Here is a 23,130-nt window from a genome sequence, read left to right on the forward strand (position 1 = left end):
TTTACTGTTGTGCCTTTAAAGGCTGAAGAGTTCCTAAAATGTTTTATTACTTCGCAAAATTTCGATTTATTTGCGGGGGGGGGGGGGGGGGGCTAAGGTCCTATTTTAGCGTACGCTCTATCCTTCTCCAAATAAAAATGGCGGCTAAGAAACGGTTTGCGTAGGTGGTAGTTTATTTAAATTTCTTGTTACAATATTTTATGTTGTTTGGTAATAGATTTAAACTTGATATTTTCATAATATGTGCATAGATTTTTTTTATTGTTAAGGTCTTCAGCAGAATAAATTCGTAACACAGTCCAATACGGATTTCCATTTCAAACCCTGTATGACTCCGTACTAGGTCACTAACTGACTGTGTAACTAAAAATATTTCGTTGATGTTATTACTGGAATTGGATCTGACGATGAACCATTGTAATCTTCTTTACATAAAACTCTACCTGCATGACATATTGTCAACTTCTTTTTTATTATGTTTTTTTTTCATCTTTGCATTTTAGGACTTACGCAAGTACATGTATGTTTAGGTTACAACCAAATATTCTACTTGCCTATATGATATGACGTCATAGTGAGCTATATGATTTGATCTTTAGAGATAACAATTTCTTAAAATCGATATACAGATCATGATATAAAGAAATTCCAACACTGAGAACAGAAAGAGTACCGATTTAATATCACAATATCAAAATTTAAATATGAGGTGTATCTGAAAAAATACTTAGTACCATACCTATTAAAATCATGTCAGAAAATATATCACAAAGTGCTGGTTCCTATGTGAGAAAATCACAATTTTGTACAGTGTACGTGGTTGTAAGAAAACATATATCTGTGAGGACTACATAAGAATATATAAATTATGTTTCGGAAAAATGTTAAATATTTATTTTGTTCAGAACAGCAGAACTTGGATTGTTCCATACGAAAAGAAAAGATAGTAGTCGGGACAATTGTTAGTCCATTATTTATACACTGAATTGACGACGGATTTTTCCGTTATTTCCTAATCATGACAAGGAGCACACGGCAGGTGTAACCGGTCAGCATGGGATGCTAACTCATCCATGGCACCTGATCCCACCTCCGATGTATTGGAGGTCCGTTTTTGCTCTGCTCCTGTTTTGTATTGTTTTATGGACTTCGATATTGAATAAAGTTCGTTATCTCCATATCCTTCTTGGACTTGAAACTTTGCAGCAGAAAAAAAGATACTATTCCTTGATGAAGTCTCTTTTTGTGGCGAGATTGCAATCTGACAAAAAACTGTATTAGAGGTAGTCTTTTGAAGATTTTTTTATAGGAATTGCTATTTAAAGGTACATATACAAATATCATGGCAACACCTTTTATCAAAATCAAATACAAAATAAACAGAATTTATCAGTAACCTGGGGTACATGTAGCCTAGATTTGAAGTTGAATTTATATAAGGACAAAATTATATGAAGAGTAAATCATTTGTTCCAAGTTAAATTAGAACAATAATGTAGGAGAAGTAGTGTTTTGAAAGTATTTCTATTTATTGTACCCTCTATGTAACACACTTCATCGAAATCATTAACCGATACATCGAAACATGAATTTTAGTGCAGTCTACATTTGTGAAAAGTTATATGGAAATCAAACCAAACGTGACGGAAGAATAGCATTTAAAAATGTTAACCGACGGACAGAGGAACTGACAGAAAGACAGACAGAAAGGCGGAAGAAGGACACCTTACTATTATACATAAGAACTTCTGGAACTTGACCAGAAAAGCTTAAAATATTGTATTGCATATTGAGGGTATTTTTCACAAAACATTAGGAAAATCTTCATAGATTAGATCATAAGAACAATGTTTAATAAATAAATTAATGAGAGGAGGATGGTAAAGGCATCTTAAAAAATTATGTCCGACATCATGGATCAATTAATTCACAGAAATAAATTATTCATGGAAACGCTAGGTCATGGTATTTGAAAATGAAGTTGATTGCAGTTCGTTTTTTTTTTTAGTTCTGATTAATAAAAATAAAGAATAATTTTAAGTGCAACAAATAAAAGGCTACTGTATGCACTTGATCAAATTAAGACCAAGATTTATCGCAAGTTCTATTTGTATTGTTCTGTAAACATATTTGAAAAAAGATATAATTAGTGTTTGTTTTCCAGCAACAAGTTTTGAACAATTTTTAAGTAATGGTGAAATCGTGAAATTTTATTTTCATCAGGTTTATAAAATATAATAAAAAGCTGAAAACTATCTTTTAAAAATCAAGAAAATGCGTTTATAAGATAAACGGAGTACTGTACTTAAGGTAAGACGACACGTTCCTCAAATATATCTTGGTGTAATATAAAAATTATTTTTAGTTGTTATTCTTTTCTGATTTTTACATATAATTATGGTTTTTAAAATGTTTGTAAATATAAGTGCACTAAAAATAGTGATAAAGGTCATTCGGTAGATTACCAATATATATGGGTTATATGAGAAAAATGACCTTGTGGTGTCTTGTGCAAATTCCCGGTACAAACCTGTACATGTAAGATGCGCTAATTTTTTTTTTAGGAATCTTGTTAAAGCACCTATTCTTCAATGACTAATTTTTAGGAAAAATTATATATTTTTTAGGACATAACATTTCGTCCGACCCTAAATTATATTTTAAACTTTGAAAACATTAATTGAGAGATATATTTTTTTATATAATGACATATTTTACTCTAGGTAAGTATAGGAAATATTGTTTCTCCTAGGATCTTGCTTTATTTAAATCTAAAATTAAAACCTTCATTATAGCTTAACTTATTTTATTTACCAATTCCAATATTGTGGTGAGATGTTCAAATTGTCCTTCAAGACCATAAGTGTCCACAACATTCTTAATGGTGGTGGCTCCCTCCACACATTGCTGTACTGTGCTGTACATCAGAAATTGCTCCATTCTTTCATTTAACCAATCTATACTACCATCAGCAGATAAACTTTTTAGATCATTTATCAAATTGTCCTCTGTCTTCTTCTTGAAATGCTTTTGAAACTCTCTGAAGAACATGGAACCATTTTGTATTCTTTTGGCCGTAGTCAAATCTTCATATACTGGTTTCCAGACCTTTGATATCACTTCTTCTATTGTCAGGGGAATACCATTCTTATCCTCAACACATTTTCCACCTCTCTTCTTCCACAATCTCGTGAAAATTCTTTCACTACTGTTTCTAAACAAAGCATTACAAGAAATATATATTGACGCAAGCGTCAAAAATCGGCCACAAACCAATTAATTGTCTTTGTATGAAGCAACTAAGTAATAGATCATATTAAGTAAAATTTTAGTGCTTATGAAGGGGCAGAGGGAGCGAAGCGACCGAGCCCCCTTCTTAATCACTAAAATTTTACTTAATATGATCTAACTTACTTAGAACCGATCGCGTTTTTTCATTGGCTAATAAATTAGCCCGCGGAGTTACATATACTGCATAGACATATATGTATATAGAATCTTAACAATTAAGTGATCGACTTAATAGGAAATTTAGCAGCTGCTGATTGGAGGAAAAAGCGGTTTAGGTTTTAAAGACTGAAATGGTGATCTGTTTTCAAAATATCTTATATTTATCTGTTATTATATATCCGTGACAATAAACGCTTGTGCACGACATTGCATGATTTTCTTGATTATGTAATGCATGTTCAGTATTACATGTATAAGCAAAGTACTCCTGGTCCTCTGCGTCAACAAACCGTGTGCCTGTATAATTAAGAGGCATTTACATTAAAATTCTAAAACTAAAGTTTAATGTAACCTTCAACTAGATATGAAGTGTAGTTTTAATTTTATAAAAACACAGCAAATATGTGGGGCTCCTTACTCTCTCTTACAGGAAAAAACTAAACTCCTATCATGTTGTAAATTTTTAATTTACTATAGTGGGAGGTAAATGAAAAATTTACAACATGATAAAGTTTTCATGTTGTAAATTTTGCATTTACCTCCCCCTAGTAAATTCAAAATTTACAACATGATACTTCCTCTAGATCAGCCACTACATTTCTTCTCTTTGTTTCTTTGAGTTGTAGCGGGGAAAATTCTTGGCACATTGTAAACGTGCATTATCCTCGTCTGCTAATGGCCAAATTTTGTAATATTCTGTAGCCTGCTATGTCTTTTGATGAACTAACATTTAACCACATTTTTGAAAAATGTTAGTATATGTGTGTACACGTCATTTTAAAATAAATACGTACAACAAATCCTGTTTAAATAGAGAAAGTAAACTTCTGCAATGTACATAACGCGGTCTTTGCTTTAGACTATGCCCAACACATGTCCGCACATCAAACATGTGTTTCTCAATCAGGATTGGATGAAATATTTATCCCATTCTTTATAAAAAAAAATAATTTTATGTTTATTGTGCGTTCTTGTTAAACACTTAGACGCTCTTTTTCATATAAACTATTATATTAATGTAATATTTTTTTTATCTAAATTGTTTTAATTTATCTAAATTGTTTTAACCTTGGCTTCTTTCAATTCAGTTTTATTTGTATATAACATTATCCAAATTAAAACATTCCAAAGAGAAGAGAAAGTAAAGCTGCCATTTAAAAGAAAGAGGTACGTCTGAACGGTGCTTTATAAATTCGACGATATATAAATTCTTGATTGAGTTGGGATTTTTTTATTCATTTAAATATTAGAAGGTAACACCCCAGGAAATTTATCTATATTTTTTGAAATGGAAGTCATATTGATCTAGTACAATAGCACCTGACCCAACCTCTGATGTTTCCGAGGTCCGTGTCTGCTCTCCTCCTATTTTGTATTGTTTTATCGACTTTGAGATTAATTAATGTTCGTTATCTCCAAATCCATGATAAAATGGAGTTGTCAGCTACTTATCTTTATCTCAGCTTATTTAATCTAGTACATGTAAAGGTGCCATAAGATATTGACAAGATATAAGTCAGCTCTATTTACTTTACATGAGAATGTGGGTAATTTTAAGCACTACGACTTTTTATTCAAAATATAAACAGTTGCACACACTTTAATACAAAATTATAGTTTTTGATAATATATGCGTTATCAATAAAAAGATGGAATACAGAAATCATTACTCTAACATCTGTTTTCTAATGTACAAACACTGTATTAAAAGGTAAATGGATATTTTGAGTAATACAAGATTTTTCTTCATTTAATTTACATTTTACAAGGTGTTCCATAATATATGGTACATCATGAATCTACAACAAGTATATGGAGGCGTGTTTCTTTAATTTAATTATGTATCAATTAGAATCATTTTATCTAATGACAAACCAATATATTAAACTCAATTAAAAGAAAGGCAAGCCATTGTTAAAATGAAAAAAAAAAGTCAAGATTACAATAGTTTTGTTTATGTCGATTTTTACATGTTTAGAATGACCGTAATCTCCTTCATAATTTTTAAGTCGTTAGCGGCATATCTATGCACGTCGGATTTCGGTACTGTTTACTAATTAATGAATAATTCAAAAATAAGTTAAAGAATACAGAACATAATTACGATCCTCAGTGCAAACAAATCATTTAAGCCATCCAAAAATTAAAGACCAAAATAGGTGAGAAATGCTGTGTACCAGGTGATTGGTCACTTGTTACTATATATACACATCCATGGGCGTGTTTTACAGGTGTACACAACGGTCGGCACTCTAATTATCTTATGCACATGAAGTTTTTAGATAAGTTTTTGTTAAATATATGTACTTTGGAATTAGAAAAAGGTATACATCATACAGTGTCTAACCGAGTACCAGTCTTAGTATTCGATAGTCGAACGTTCAATCGAGTACCGAGGTAAACGGATTCGTTGACATCCCTATATTTCTATATAAAAAAGAAATAAGAAAAATATGTCAATTCAAAAACGCAGAATTGTTAAGGCTTGAAAGAAGGGCGGGGCCTGAATAAAATAGTTTACTGTGATATCACACAAAAAAGTTATTTATCATAATACCAGAAAATCAAATAGTTTGCAATATTAAAATATAATTGATTAATAAACAACAACAAAACTTATCAAAGCATTAGAAATAGTTGCTAGTTAAACACAGACAACGCATCGTCTCAAGCCACCGTCCAGAGTCCGCATATAGCTCCTTTCTACCCGTGGCTGCTTGATCGCAGAGTGTCGTAATCTTGTAAAGTTACGCCTCTCTATTGTGACGTCATATTCAGCCAATGACAAGTTTGTTTCCATCGAAATTGAAACCAACACGTTACATCAGCAGTATTTCGTACACTGCGATTGGGTATTGAAAGGTCGCATCTAAGTTCATTATCCGACTATACTTTACTCGCATTGGTAAATATTTTAACGAGCTACGAAAAATGTTCTCTTCTCATGCAACCATGGCCAGAATGGGAGAGGATTGTACATTTTGGCCGAGTTTGCGACGATGCAGTCAACGGTTTAAAAACAAATCACCGATCGTAGCAAACTTGTCGACATGACGTCATTTTGGTAAAAATGACTATTTTATGTGCTTTGAAATGCAGATCAAGTATTTTTTTTCAGTGAAAAATGCATTTTATTATCAAACAAAAAATCATTAACATATTTTAGATAGGCTATTAATACCAATGTACATGTACATGTAAAACCTTTGATTATGCGATTATTCAATGATTAGCGAGAGAGTGTATTTAATACCGTGTTTTGAGTACATGTTTTACATAATTTAAAATCGAGATGGTATATTTAATTGCCTTTTCGCAAGGGCATACCCTTAATGCAGTATATAACTTATATAACTTCATTACCTGCATACAGAGTGTATATATCTCAATTGATTCGATACGCGAGAACATGATCTACGTATGAACAATTCCTAAAACAAGGTAAATTATCGACAAGGAAGTTGATGAAACAAGAATATCAGTAGTCCCGTTTCAAGTAATCATTTCGTAAGTTTCGTAAACATGGTCGATACAATGACCTTGTCAGCAAATACAATTTATCATGAAGTCAAATGCTGACTGACGTTTTTCATACTTATTGTTAGTCCATTATTTATATATTGTATTTACGACGGATTTTTCCGTTATTTTCCGTTCATGACAAGGAGCACACGTTGGGTGTGACCGGTCTGCACAGAATGCTCACTCATCCATGGCACATGATCCCATCTCTGATGTTTCGGAGGTCCGTGTTTGATCTGCTCCTATTTTGTATTGTTTTATGTACTTTGAAATTGAATACTGTTCAGTATCACCATATCCTTATGTTAACTTATGTTAACCTTGACCTTAATACTTAATACGTACTTAGAATACTTGGTAAAGGTCAATGATATTTCGGCATGAGCATATTAACTTGAAATTCTAACTAATTAAATGCGAATTTTATATAAAGCGGCAGCACTTTCTAGAAAGTATAAAGTATGCAGAATAATTGCTAACTCGTAAATTTTTAATTTCAACTACAGAATGCCCTTGAAATCTATTGAAATCTGTTCATGACTTCCATTCAGTACGCATACCATGCATTTATCACGTGACTGTCCATAGATTGGTACTAAACTTAATTCAAAACAGAGTGGGTATAGTATGTTATTTTAATAAGTATTTAAGTTATGTAATACATGTAATAAGACGGCTTTACTAAAAATCAGTTTTCAAATGTTTCCCTTTTTTGCACGTTTATATTAATTCTATACTAATTCCAATGATTTCTTCATAGTAAACCTAAACACTTCTTTATCTTTATGCTTGGCAGCTAGGCGTCAGAAAAATCTCAAATTAAGAATCTTTTAAATTTTTTTTTACCTTTTTAAATTCAGAATGCATGAACAAAGTTCTTCGTCTACTTCAAACCCACAAATGGTGGGTACATATGAGTCTAAGTTGTGCACTGTTTTCGATCCAACAGGATGGCACAGATCTTTGATGGAAAAGTTGTCCAGTTGACTGAATTTCTCAAGAACTGTATTGTATTTATCTGTTTGCACTAAAAGGAAATTACAAGAAAAAATGCGTATGAAAATTTTCTTTCACTTATCTTCTTCTTTGTTCTTATTTTATCATTTTATGTGGTTACGTGCAATTAACAAGCTTTTAGAATTATGCATGATTCATTAAAATTAAAACAAGAGGCCCAGGGGCCACAGCGCTCACCTGAGCACATCAGCTAGGAAAAAGCACATACATGTATCATGATTTGGAAAACTTGAATCTACACTACCTGAGGATAATCCTACATAAATATTACTAATCATGGCTTTGAAGTACTTGAAAAGAAGATTTTGAAAAATTTCCCTGTATATTCCTATGAGAACTAATTTTTGGTCGGCCATTTTGGCCCCACCCTACCCCCGGGGGTCATGATTTGAACAAACTTGAATCTACACTACCTGAGGATAACTTCACATAAGTTTTATTTTTCCTGTCTTATTGGTTCTTGAGAAGAATTTTTTAAAAAAGATTTTTCCTATATACTCCAAGGTAAAGCTTTGATCAGCCATTTTGGCCCCACCCTACCCACGGGGGTCATGATTTGAACAAACTCGAATCTACACTATCTGAGGATGAATCAATATGAGTTTCAACTTTCATGGCCCAGTGGTTCTTGAGAAGAAGATTTTTAAAGATTTTTCCAATATTTCCTATGTAAAACTTTGATCAGCCATTTTGGCCCAACCCTACCCCAGGGGGTCATGATTTGAACAAACTTGAATCCACACTACCTGAGGATGATTCCACGTGAGTTTCATCTTTCCTGGCCCTGTGATTCTTGAGAAGAAGATTTTAAAATATTTTTCCTATATACTCATATGTAAAAATTTGTTAGGCCATTTTGGCCCCACCCTACCCCCGGGGGTCATGATTTGAACATACTTGAATCTACACTATCTGAGGATGATTCCACATGAGTTTTATCTTTCCTGACCCAATGGTTCTTGAGAAGAAGATTTTTAAAGATTTTTCCTACATATTCCTTTGTAAAACTTTGATCGGCCATTTTGGCCCCACCCTACCCCCGGGGGTCATGATTTCAACAAATATGAATCTACATTATCTGAGTATGATTCCACATGAGTCTCATCTTTCCTGGCCCAGTGGGTCTTGAGAAGAAGATTTTTAAAGATTTTTCTTATATATTCCTATGTAAAATTTTGATCGGCCATTTTGGCCCCACCCTACCTCCGGGGGTCATTATTTGAACAAACTTGAATCTACACTATCTGAGGATGATTCCACATGAGTTTCATCTTTCCTGGCCCAGTGGTTCTTGGGAAGATTTTTCTATATATTTCCTATGTAAAACTTTGATCGTTCATTTTGGCTCTACCCTACCCCCGGGGGTCATGATTTGAACAAACTTGAATCTACACTATCTGAGGATGATTCCACATGAGTTTTATCTTTCCTGGCCCAGTGGTTCTTGAGAAGAAGATTTTTTAAAAATGGCATTAAGTTTTCTCAAATTCATAATTATCTCCCCTTGGAAAAGGGCGTGGCCCTTCATTTGAACAAACTTGAATCTCCTTTACCCAAGGATACTTTGTAGCAAGTTTGGTTGAAATTTGAGAAGAAATGAAAATGTGAAAAGTTTACGACGATAACGACAACGACGACAGACAACGGACAAATTTTGATCAGAAAAGCTCACTTGAGCCTTCGCCTCAGGTGAGCTAAAAATCGTGCCACGATGACAAAAAAATGAAACCTAAAGAGATTTTAATAAACGTGTGGATTACATAAGAAACTATGTACACATTTACCTCTACCTTGGAAAATAAGGGGAAACACATAACGTAAGTTAATGCATCCACGACAACAAAAATTTCTACTGAAATATTATATAAATTTTGGAGAAGTTGATTAAACCTCTTGGTACATTCCGGATCGATCTGAATAATGTCTTTGCAGCACAATAGATCTCCGAAAAAAAGTTTTCTTCCTTCCCATCAAGTTTGAGATAACAATTTTGACTATTACTTTATATGATCATTATCATGGAAGATATATTAAATTAATGAATTGCTTTAAAATTGCGAGTATATCTCTTTATTGATAAAAGATCTACAGTATTACACTTTTAACACCTGTGACAAAGTTGGATGACGACAGGAATTACCCCATTGACGTTTTTCATACCAATTGTTAGTCCATTATTTATACACTGAATTGACGACGGATTTTTCTCCGCTATTTCCTGGTCATGACAAGGAGCACACGGCGGGTGTGACCGGTCAGCAGGGGGTACTCACTCCTCCAAGGCACCTGATCCCACCTCTGATGTTTCAGGGGTCCCTGTTTGTTCTGCTCTTATTTTGTATTATTTCATGGACTTTGAGATTGAACACTGTTCGTTATCTCCGTATCTTTCCATCGTGTTTGTTGCATCATTGAATAATTCATTTTGTTTCTACGTAAAAATAAAATATATGGACGTTAATTATGAGAACACAAATTCCTTCTTAGAATGATCTGGTTGTTCCCAGTCTGATCAGAAGAACAAAAATTTATAATAATAATGCAATAACATCTCATATAATTCATCCAATTTTTAAAGTGGATTGATTATATTAACATGACTTTGTGTATTAAAGGCGCAAAAACATAAACATTAAGGTACAATGTACATATCAATCCACCTTTAACCATACATTGTCAATGGCTAGATTATATTTTACATCTATGATAACACTTACCAGTAAAGTGTTTACAAATCTGAATAAAGAATCGTATGTCATTCACAGCTTCCTCAAATTGACTCATTTCCTTTCTTCGAATCTTCATCAACATAATGAAGGAAGTTTCGTCAAACTTCGTATGTGCGATTCTTTCAGCTATTTCCTTAATATTTGCTTGAAATGCTTTTTGCTCTTTTTGTATCGAGTTAAAGGACTGAATGGTTATTTGTCCGTTTTCAATATCCTCAAAGTTTTTCCAGCATTTTGCAATATCAGATCTTGAAAGACCCATGATGCTGCCTTCAAAATCTGAAACATCACAACTCAATAATAACAAGAATAAACATTGTTTTAGGAAAGATAAATGTAAACAGAAAGACTTTTAAATGAGAGTGAGAAAAATAATTTCACAAATTATTTGCTATAGTGTAGGTGCAAATAAGCTAATAACACGAAGAGCTTAGTCATGTTAGTCACCGAGAATGTTAGCAATACATGCATCTGTATAAGAAAGCTTATGTGAATAAACGTGTCTTAATTTTTTGTCTACAATTATACATTTAAATATCTTTTTTGTGGTCTCACACAATCATTTTTTGAATTCAATTCTATGTCTATGCCAATTCAGCAATAAATAAAAAGAAACATTCATTTGCCAATATAATTTAAACTCTTGCACCTTCTAACGTCTTACTTGAAATCATTTGAAGCACCGTACTATTCTTTATTGACCATCCACATCCATAACAAGATGTGTCACTTGGTATCAAGATTGCATCACAGCACTGACCATTCTCTTTGGACTCAGAGCACATTACACTATCGGACAGGAAGGCTCTTGGGTCTACTTTCCAGCCACATTTCGTACAAAACCTTTGTGAATTTGCAATTATTGTATTACATTGTGGTACTCTATTCCCATTTTTCACTGTATTTGGACAGGTTATGGTGCATGCATTTGAAGTTGATGGTAGGATAACTTTCTTTCCACAATGAGAACAAAATTCCATATCATCAATCAAATGGTACTCTCCCTTTTTTGCCATTAATTCTCCTCTAAAAGAAATGAAATAAAACATGTTCCATTTATGGGGGCCGACTATAGTTTTCATTGCGCAATATTTCGCATCTCATAGTAAAATGAAGCGTATTTACTGTTTAAAGCAACTTTTTTTGCTTAATTATTAAAAATAAACAAAATTAAGAAATTATAGGTAAAAAAAATTACAATTTGATATAACTGATTTTCTAACCGATTTTGCAATTGATAGGAAGGTTGATGTCGTTGCAGTGTGTTTTTGACGTTATGATAATCTGTAGCTCTTAAAGAAAGGGGTGATAAGAATATTATTTAAGATAAGTAATAAACATACGCTCTTGAAATTTAAAACATAGAAATTTGAGAATATCTCCAATATTTTTGTTATGTTTTCATGTGAATCCATTGCGTACGTCATATTTTGTAATTCTCTATAAAAATAGTAAGATTTGCAATTTTTTTTTTGCATTTTGAGATGCCCCTCTAGTAACAAGACGGTAGAATTTTGTGTTTTTACATATATTGTATAATACCTAATTACTCATCAAATATTATCGTTTGAACAAAATATCTATTGTAGTATTTGTATAATTTGCTTTAAAGAGCTAAAAATTGGCATTTTCCTATATAATCCTATTGTAAATGTACCTGTATTTTGAGACGGTCCCTCAAAAATACCTGAGATTTCCTCCAAACTTTGCATGTACACAGAAGTTAATGTAAGTTATATATGGTATAAAATTGAAGAGTTTCGCTATTGTAGTTTTCACACAATAAAACTATAGTCGGCCCCCTTAAGAACAAGAAGCCAATTGGCCACATCGCTCGCCAGAGCACTGTGGCAAGGAAAAACGCGAAAATCAATTCAGTATTGAAAAGCTCTGATGTATTAGTGTTCCTAACCTACCCCCTAAAAAGGTGTGGAATGATTTGAATAAATTTAAATTTACACTAACAGAGAATGCTTACATATTTCTAAGACCTTCCAGGGTTCTCCATCATTTGAGATTTTACTGTGTTGCAGAGTTTACGCGAAGCACTAATATTTCGCGGTATTTTCGCGAACAAATTCGCAACTGAATCACAATTCATTATAATTGCAAAAGATTACAAGCACACACTTATTTCTAAAACACTAATTCGTTACACAAATGGTATGGTCGTACATACTGATTAAAGGGAAAAACGTTCTGAAAAGCAGAGGAAATTCTGACCGGTAGTCGAACAACTTAACATTTTTGAAAGGAGATTTGCCGTGTTTATTTATCAGGTTTCTTGATTGAGTTACCGCATTACAAAAAAGGAACTTCAGAACAGTAAAATATTATAAAGAGTTCCTTGAACATGCTGAAATTTCAGAATTTTCGGCAATTTATTAAATGACTTCGATACGATGTTATGTTTGACTTACATAATTCTAGAGCCGTGGCTCTATAGGAAAGACATTTTAAATAATACAATGTATTTTATTGCAACTATCAATTAACCGGTACATTGAATTGTGAAAACAATTCATTTGTCTTTGTTCCGTCATGCGTAAAGTCCGGCGAGGGTCTAGGAGATAATTGATTGATTACCCAAGGTGAAGCGCCCTAGTAATTAAGTGTTATAACTTTTTGAATTGAAAGACGGTAGAATTGTTTGATTTAAGTTTCAGTTAGAGAGAATTTGTGTGTTTAGATTTTCTAATTATCACAATTTAACTCTTACTGTGTCGGCAAAATTTTTACTGTGTCGCATGCATGAAATTTGAATCGTTACTGTGTCGGAGAAAATTTTACGGTGTTGGGAGCAACACAGTAAAACAGCTCATGGAGAACCCTGACCTTCTGTGGCCTCTTTCAATATAAGTTTGAAAATTTCAATTTGCCCCCCCCCCCCCCACCGGATGTCAAGATTTGAACAAACTTAAATCTATACACTACTTGAGAATGTCTTATTACAAATGTAAACAATCATGACTTTATTGTTCTTGACGAATTTTGAAATGATTTTTCCGTTAAATTCCTTTGTTTAATTTTGATCGTCCATTGCTGTCCACATCTACCCCCGGGGGTCATACTTTAACAAATTGAACTAATAATACCGGAGGATCCTTCCATATCAATATGATCAATTATGGCTTTATTTTTTCGTGAAATGGTTTTTAATTTTTTTATGTAGATATTTACCCTTGTTAAACTTTTATACTCAATTTTCGCCACATCGTGGACCCTGGGGTCAGGATGTGAACAAATCTCAACCTACACTACCCGAGGATGCTTCATTAACATGTATGACCAATCGCGGCTTTGTTGTTCACGAGATGATTTTTAAGTCATTTTTGCTTATCCACATTTAAAACTGTTTGTTCATAGTGGCCTCAAACTACCAATGGATTCATGATTTGAACAAACTTGAATCTACACTAACTGAAGATGATTCTTATCTACATGAATTTAGTTTCATCAACCATTGGTGTAAAATTTTGTCGCTCTTTTTAAGTTCAAATTTACCGCTCAATAGCATTTACGATTATTTTTAATTAAAATTTCAACAGCAGAAATATGTCTATAAATCGGGTTGAAAAATGAACGTTTTCGATGTAAGATGTAAAAATATGTTGAAAGATGAACAAAATACACAAACAATGTTTTGAAACGTAAGAAATGTTTGAACCTGATCGAAAAATCTGATATATGGCTCGGCAATCCCTATCATGTTTTCGTACTATCATCCAAATAAAGACAAGTACATTGATACGTATTTACATGACCTATTTGTGTTTGTATATTGTTTAGGGACTACTTATTTAAAACTATATGAAAATATTCAATATTTTTTATCCTTCATCTGAAATATAAAATATTTACACATTATAACAAGGTACAGCTATACGTGTGGCAAAAATGTAGAGGTATATTATATAATTGATAAAAATACACAATACTTCATATAGAAAATAATTTCCATTAGCCAAGATGGGCTTCCGTATATGTCAAAGGGGTTTTTAAGGCGATAGGTTCAACATCTAAAGATTTTTTTTTATGAATTTACAAGTGGTATACGACCTAAATAAATGGCGTATACTTGAATTGCTGTGTAAAACTTCATAATTCCGCCTAAATTAAGAAACGCAACGGTATCTACAGAGTATTTTATACGGATCATTGTTTCAGCAAAATAAATGTTTTATAGTTAATTTACTGTAAACGTTATTGTGATTTTTTTCAGTGCATGAACGTCATACAGGTTAATATTGAGCACTTACCTTGCCTTCAGTCACATGAACAAACATGCGCTCAATTCCCGTCTCTTGTTTTTCTTAAGGGTACAAAAGCTGTCATAAATTTTGCTGATCTCAAACATAAAGTTACCTTTCCTGATAACCTTTCAAAGTAGCTGTAATAAAATACGCAGCATTGTTAAAGCTTGAAAAAGGGGGCGGACTTATTTATACGGGAAATGTTTACTGTGACACCGCACAAAAATGTTTTTAAAAGCAAACTTCTCTACATGATGTCGATTTGGTAAAAATAACGTATTTTATATGCTGTGACAGGTTTGGCATGATGAACATCGAGGTGGCTTATTAAATCGCTTTTTCGCAAGGGCATACACTTAATGTTAGTCATTTTTGAAAATAAATAAAGGCTGCGTTTCTTAACCTGAAAAGTGCTGCTGTTTTCTTTAAATTGAGAGTGTGACTTAATAAGGACATGAAATACTCAGTAAAATTCAAACATAGTTTGACACGAGCATATTTACTTTAAATTACTATATATATGTTTTAGCAAATAAAGTAATTTAGTAAATAAATGCGAATTCTTTGTAGAGCAGCAGAACTTCCTCAAAAGTACGAAGTATACATATACACATGGTAACTTAAAAGTATACACGCTATAACTTGCGCCTTTTAAAAATACGATTGGAAATTGATATAATTTGTTTATCAATAAAAGTTACGAAAATACTGTAAATTACATCATTAAAATTAAACGCTTTACAAAGTTATCAAATTATAATTTTTTTTATTATCCTGCAAGGAAAGAAAAATAGCTATTTTTAAATAAATCCATCACGTGACGCCGTCGCTACTTTTAGATTGATAAACACACGTGGCGTAAGGAAAACAAGGTAGGCCGTTTGAGATACTACTCACTTTTAACGTGGATGGAAAGCGTCTTACTTAATGGTACTTATCTTTTAATGTGTTCAGTATCAACCATCTTCTCTGTTATGACGCATATTAACCTTATATTAATAATTGTTGTCAAAATGCAACATACCTCGTTGTCTGTGATTTCCCGTGGACATGTGTTTCTATATATAGGCCTACTGTTTACGCACTTCCTTCATCAATATTCATGAAAAGACTGAGTTCTTAATTCCTAGATATTGTTTAATTCTTTTGTTGATACAACGACATCTATGGTACAATTTTGTGGAAAGTATTTGTTTTCATTACACTTCATGTGTTTTAAATCATTAATCATTTTGTTTCACACAAAATTCGGCATTCGTATAGCATATATGACTTTAAATTTTTAATTTTGACTATGGTTGCGATATTGAAATTTGTTTATGATCTCCATTCAGTACACATGCCATGCATTTATCACGTGACAGTCCATTACCAAATTTAATTCAGTACATAGTGGGATTTACTATATGATATCAGTAAGTATTGAAGTTATGTAATAATAAAACGGCTAAAAAATAAATTCAGTTTTAAAAAGTTACCGTTTTTGCACGCACAAATTTGATGAGTTCTTTATAGTGACTCTTAACAGTACTGCGTAATAATAATAAAAGGCAATTCAAAACATATAGTGTACACTTCTTTTGGCAGAAACTATGGAGAAAAGTATAACTTACAAAGTGTATATTCATTCCGAGTAAAATTATTCATCAGGCTACTTTTGTTTTCGATGCAGTTGTTCTTTAAACTCTTTCTACGGTATATCATAGGCAACATAAACATTTTTTTTCTGCAGAAATTTTTTAATGAGTTCGCCGGTGTATTTTAACCTCAAATTTATAAGTTTTTATTCAACCGTTCTAAATTAACTTTATGAACATAATTTCCACCTACCTGTTTCTTCTATATACACACTAGAATAATAGGCATGCTCTCACGGTGCATGCTAACATCTGTTATCATATTTTTTTGCCTTATTATATTTATTCTACACAACGCGTTATCTGATTGGTTCTAAATTATCTTGTGATTGGGCCATAAAACTTAATATTTAACGGTCGTCGGCATGCTTTTCATCAAATTTCACCTCCTTGATACCTAGTGCATTTTCCTGCAATATAATTTACGTTTGTTAAAAGAAATGTTCCGAGAGTACTTAGAGTACCAATTTCCAGAGGGGACATCTCAAAATGCCAAAAATAACGAATTTTCTTGTATTTATAGAGTGCTTCAAAATATAAAGGATACAAAGGATTTACAAAAACAATAAAAAAAGATAGGGTCATCCTCAAATTCCTATTTTTTAAGGGGGTCGACTGAAGTTTTATTGTGCTAAAACTACTCTTTAATATTATAACATATGTTACCTATTTTTTTTTTTTGGCTTGCACAAATTATAAAGCATTTGCTGAAGCTTTTCTCGGTGCCCGAGTTTATATATGCATCGACAAAAATGTTAGAAATAGCGAAACAAAACTATATCCATTGAATACGATTTTGAGAAAATGATGTAGAAAGAACTTTGAAGAAATAAGTTAAGGTTTCGTCAAAGGTCAACATGTCGAAAAAATTATTTTTACAAATAGCTCCAAAATTATGTGTGGGATAAAGTCAAAACGTTTACAGTTAATAACTATATCATTGATTAATCATATAAAGTATCACTTGATAGCAAATATGAAAAAAATACTTTCTGAGAAAAATTGTATCAGAAAATGTGCATATTTAATGAAAAATTCACCTGCTTAATTGCTTAATTCTGTCGTTTTTGTGAAAATCAGCACTTGAGAAATAATATATGTTTATCATTGAAGGGCAATTAAGTTGGACGTGAATGGTCTCTGAAGACAAGACCCCTATAGAATCCGCCATTTGCAATGTACTTTCACTTTCAAGTCTTAACATTTGGAGGACAAAATAAACAGGGAAATCAACTTTCCAGAGGCTATCCAAGTCCAGCTTGCCCTTCATTGATATACATAATTATTTTGTTTCTGCAATGATGGTTTTCACTAAGAGCACGGAATTAATTAAATGTAATTTTTGAAAATATATGCATTTTTGAGAAGATTTTTCTCAATTAATATTATTCCAAGTATTTGTTTCATGAAGAGATACTTTCTATATGTTAAACAATGAAAAATTTATAAACTGTAAAAGTTTTAATTTCATACCTTACATAGTTTTGGGACTATTGTAAAAATAAATTTTTGGACATGTTGACCTTTGATGAAACCTTAATTGAACGACTTTATTTTTAGGGATGCAAAAAGTGATATAAATAAATTTTAACACTAAACCACCGTTACGCTGCAGCAAATAGGCGGCTTAATGGTAGCCTTTTGACGTTTGGACGTTAAGCACATAGAATAAAATGTGTGGAGATAACCAACACGAACAGTATATGTTGACGCTGCAGCTAAGTGCCTGGTAGCTTAATGGTGGTTTATTGGGATTGACTTTTATAAGCCAAAATTAAGCGATTGCTTAAAGATGATGTTTCACAATGAACAAAAAAGCAATTTATTTGACAGCTAAATATTTGTGCTTGAATAAAAAACATTTTCGTGATGAAGAACTAGTTTGAAGTTTTTATATAGGTCTATTCCAGTATCAGATCAAAATTGCATAAATTTTGCATTTTTGGACGTACACTTTTTGTTGGGTAATTGTGTGACTTTGCCTTACTTAAAGACAACATTCGTTGAGGTGAGCTCTGTAATCTCTGATTACCTATGTTTAAACATTAACTTTGCTTGCAACCTCTTAATGCCGTCACAATTAGTAAAAATACCAGTACGTCTTATGCGTAAGCACATAATTTTATAAGTCATTGAATTTAATTAGACTTATTTTAACACATAAAAAGATTAAAAAGGATAACTGCACTTAGTTAACGATGGGATTGGAGGTTTTTTAGTTGCTTCTGTTACATTTATATCTTAATCTCATTTCACTTTTGTATATTTCTTAAAGAATTGTGCCAATTTGGAACCAAATAAAATGTTCAACCGTGAAACAAAAATAATGTTTTTTGTGTCCACTTCTTTTCACTTACATAGAATTTACACTTATCTGTCCTTGATTGAGGTGTTGTTCTGCTTTGAATAACAATATTTGTTAGTGTTATTTCTTTTTGAGTCATGTGAATTCATCCCATCATACGAGGGTTGTTCGGAAAGTTCGTGGACTTCTTTCATGTCTTTATTATTAAGCGTCATATTTTATTCAAACTTGGTAATATTTAACAGTAAATTCAAAAGTTTTTTCATTAAAAAATTTAAAAATGCAAATCTCGGATCGCGGCGCAAGCCAATATTTAGTAATTCATAAATAATATACAAAATAATCATGATAATGTTTTATATATATATATCCTCTGTAAATTGGAGAAAAAACGGAAAAAAATTCCTAGACTTTGAGAACTGTTTCATTGATTCATATTACCATTTATGTCATAATATTTTTTCTTCGTTGAAAAGAAATAAATTTGAGAAGAGATATCCTCATTGAAAACGACACAAACGATGAAACGTAGAACGTCACAGAGCAGCAGATAACAATGCATTTTTGTTACTGGGAAAATATTTTAAATAAACTCTTAAGATGATAAGAGAATCAAAAATTATGTCACAAGTAGGTCGTGTATGTGTGGTACAGGCGGTATTTGAGTGACAGAGACTCTGTATCGGACGAGGATAATCTGTGAAAAAACGCTTTATCTGGTAAAATCTGAACAATTTTTTTTAAAGTTGGAACGTCATTGAAAGACATAGGGGCTTCAAAGTTGCTGATTCCGTGAATGCACGTTGTGTTAAAAAAATGAAACGTTGTCAAAGGAAATTACTACAGTATACACCGAGAGAAGCTGTTAAATTGATTGATTGTATATTGTTTTACGTCCCTCTCGAGAATTTTTCACTCATGTGGAGACGCCACCACTTGTCGGTGGAGAGCTGCAAATTTTGCAAAACTCGGCAATAATGTCCATTAAGCAGGGAGGTATCTTTTTCGTGCCAGCACCCACTGTGATCTCGGTTTATACGGTCTCATCCAAAGGACAAGTCTCCGCGTCCCACAGAGGGGATTCGAAAACGCGACGTAAGGATCAACTCCTTCGCGACTCTAGAGCAGACGCTCTAACCACTGCGCCACGCGGGCATCTAATGTAAGTCAATTTGTACGGGATAAAAAAAACCAACAATACTTTTAAAAATGCAACAAAATAAGCTATTTGCTATTTCAACCCGTAGAAAACCGTTAAACTACATCAAAACTTACTACAACATGCTATTTTGTCGTAAATTAAATCCCACAAAACAAGTTATAAACAAGTCACTGATCGCAATGCACTTGTTTATGTGAAGTCATTTCGTCAATCTTGACGCAGTTCGTACGTATGCAATCCCACAAGGCAAATCAAGTAAAATTTTCTCAACGAAAAATGTATTCTTTTATTAAATAATATATTATTTATAGATATTTATATAAGCTATTAACTTGGATTCAATGTCTTCTTTACGATTGTATTAATATATTTTCCGTACATGTCATATTTTATTAATACTTCCAGTTATTTGTATGCAAGTACATCTACATCGGAAGGTGACGTGATGGTCTAGTGCAAGGGCATACACACAATGAATCATAGATAGCTTTTACAAATCAACTCTAGAGGTATTGGGGTATCTGAAAATTTCTGCGATGCTGATGAAATCTTGAAAGTAATATTATTATATTAATACTTCATGCCGCTGACCAGCCAAAAATACAGCATTCGGTAAATATGATTTTAACAATGAAATTGTAGAAACTAGATAAGATCGAAGCACTTTTCAGAAACTATAATGTATGTTAAAAATATTTATAAAATGAACTTAGAATTTTAATTTGGTTATGCCCTTGCTTTTTGCACTGGTGAAATTTACCGGTATAGATGACCTCAAAACTGCAAGTAAATGTGCTAAAATCACGTGACTACCGCATCTCTAAATATAAAATCTGATAATTCTGAATATGTAATTATTAATCATAATTACATTATCCGATATAAATAATGTACTAAAAATAACCGCCATCCTGATTATGAATACATATTTAATCAAAAAAAAATTGTCCATATTTCAGTTGTGCACCTTAACTGTACTGTCGATGATGAATTGTATTTGCTGACAAGGTTATTGTACATGTATCGACCATAGAACGTACCAAATGATGACTATAAACGAGAATGCTGGTATTTTTTTTTCAAATTGTTTGTCAAGTCTTAGAAATTGTACATACGCTGGGCATGATCTTGCGTACAAATCAACTGAGATATATAAACTCTGTATATAGTTGATGATGGTATATTGCTTCATATCTAAGAATGTTGAAAGTAGTAAGCAATTTGATGAAGATCCGGGCTGTCGAAATACCTATTGCATGAACAAAAATTTTGCTTAAAATTAAGACTGTCTAAAAAAACATCATGCTAATAACCCTCTTGAGCAGCATTCTAAAGTAATCATTCATTTTAAGGCCGAAGATTCCAATGAATATTTCTTGACATCCCAAAATTTCTTCGAGGAAAATGAATGTCAATGTGTTATAATGACCTTTACAATACACATATATGCGTACTTTTGATTATTAATCGAATATCCATCTCTCTCTTTTCCTCTCTCTCTCTCTCTCTCTCTCTTCCTTTAATTTAGAGCATATTTGATTTATAAAAAATAAATTAACCATCATATATATAGATTATATGGTTTATAAGATCTAGATATTATCACAGTGAAAAATTCACCGTTTCTAAAGAAAAAAAAACTTTATTTTATACTTTTTTTCGGTTCAACTCCAATATAAGGATACCACTGCGAGACGATCATGAATAATTCATGAATTTTCTTTGAATTTTTCATGAATTATATTCACGAAATGTTCATAAAAATGTTCATGAAGATCCTATGAACTTATTATTGGACATTTTCAAATCATGAATTTTCATTCATGTAAGAAAATTGATGAATATTCATGAATATTTTTTTTCATGAATAATTCATGAAAAGTCATATTCATGAAGATTCGTCATTTCAAGAATGTCCAATAATAAGTTCATTGGATCTTCATGAACTGTTCATGAATAATTTGATGAATTTTTTTCAGGAATGTTCATGAATGAATAAAATTCATGAACCATTAGCATTCATGAATATTCTTGCTTATTTGTAAACAAAAAATGCAATATTATCATGAAAATGCATGAAGTCATGCTAAAAACAGTAACAGTAGATGTTTTATAATACAGCATCTTGAAAGATTTCACAGGATTGTTGTTTGTTTTTCAACCATGGCAACAAAATCTTTGTTAAAAAACTTAAAATATACAATTCTGACATATTAAACTATAGTAAATGAATAATGTAGTTCATTCCTGGTAAAAGTATGAAAAATTTCAATTCAAAAGCAATCAATTCTTTGCAGAATGTTTAACCTTACTTGATCAAGAGGAGAGGGGGGTCCTTCCTCAGCATGTTTCAAAGTGTGTTTTAATGCCAGAAATTGAACAGTTTTTAATTCCAGTCTAAGAGAAAAGTTTGTTCAGCACCAGGGTAACAGCTTTAAGGGCTTTCAAGCATTTCGAGCAGAGACGGTCAATTCAAAAATCCTTATTGTCTCTCAAAGTGGAATTTCCAGAATTTCGTCATTTGGATCCTTTGATTGAATATCCTTCATATTTTCATTTCTTTTTTTTTTCTTTTTCAAGAGCTCGGATTTTTTGCAGCCAGAGTTTCTTGTCTTCTGCTCATCAACATTTGTGAAGTGCTTCTCTTTTTCCTTCAAGAAGAAAGATTTTCTGAAAATACCCATGATTGTGAAACTTAAGACTTTTTTGTATTTTCTTGCATTTTGGTTTCATTTAATTTTGCATCAGAGGCACTTCCAAATTAAAACATTTTGAGTGGAATTTAAGCCTATTTTCTTGGATCACCATTTTGTAGATCAATCAGACCTATAAATGTTTTGAGTCTCAGTCTTTACGTTAATGTATGTTATATGGTTGGATCCCAACTCAAAGCAAAGTTAGACAAAACTTTCATTTAAAAAAAGACATACTAATTTATTTTACAAATAGACAGTAACGTTAACAGACAGATTTCTGACTCAGTGATTGCCTCCATCTTTTGTCACTCACCAGTTATGAAGTATATCGATCCCATATATAGTTTTAATTCCTTCTT

General features: G+C 32.2%; 1 pseudogene; it reads right to left on the reverse strand.

Moving 5' to 3' along the window:
• Nucleotides 1–11,771, reverse strand: part of LOC134266223 (E3 ubiquitin-protein ligase rnf213-beta-like) — a 71,631-nt pseudogene extending 59,860 nt beyond the window's left edge.
• Between the last annotated feature and the right edge of the window lie 11,359 nt (nucleotides 11,772–23,130).

The sequence above is a fragment of the Saccostrea cucullata genome, unplaced genomic scaffold (assembly GCF_032062105.1).
Source record: "Saccostrea cucullata isolate Sc308-1 unplaced genomic scaffold, CSIRO_AGI_Scuc_v1 ctg1015, whole genome shotgun sequence".
Lineage (NCBI taxonomy): Eukaryota > Metazoa > Mollusca > Bivalvia > Ostreida > Ostreidae > Saccostrea > Saccostrea cuccullata.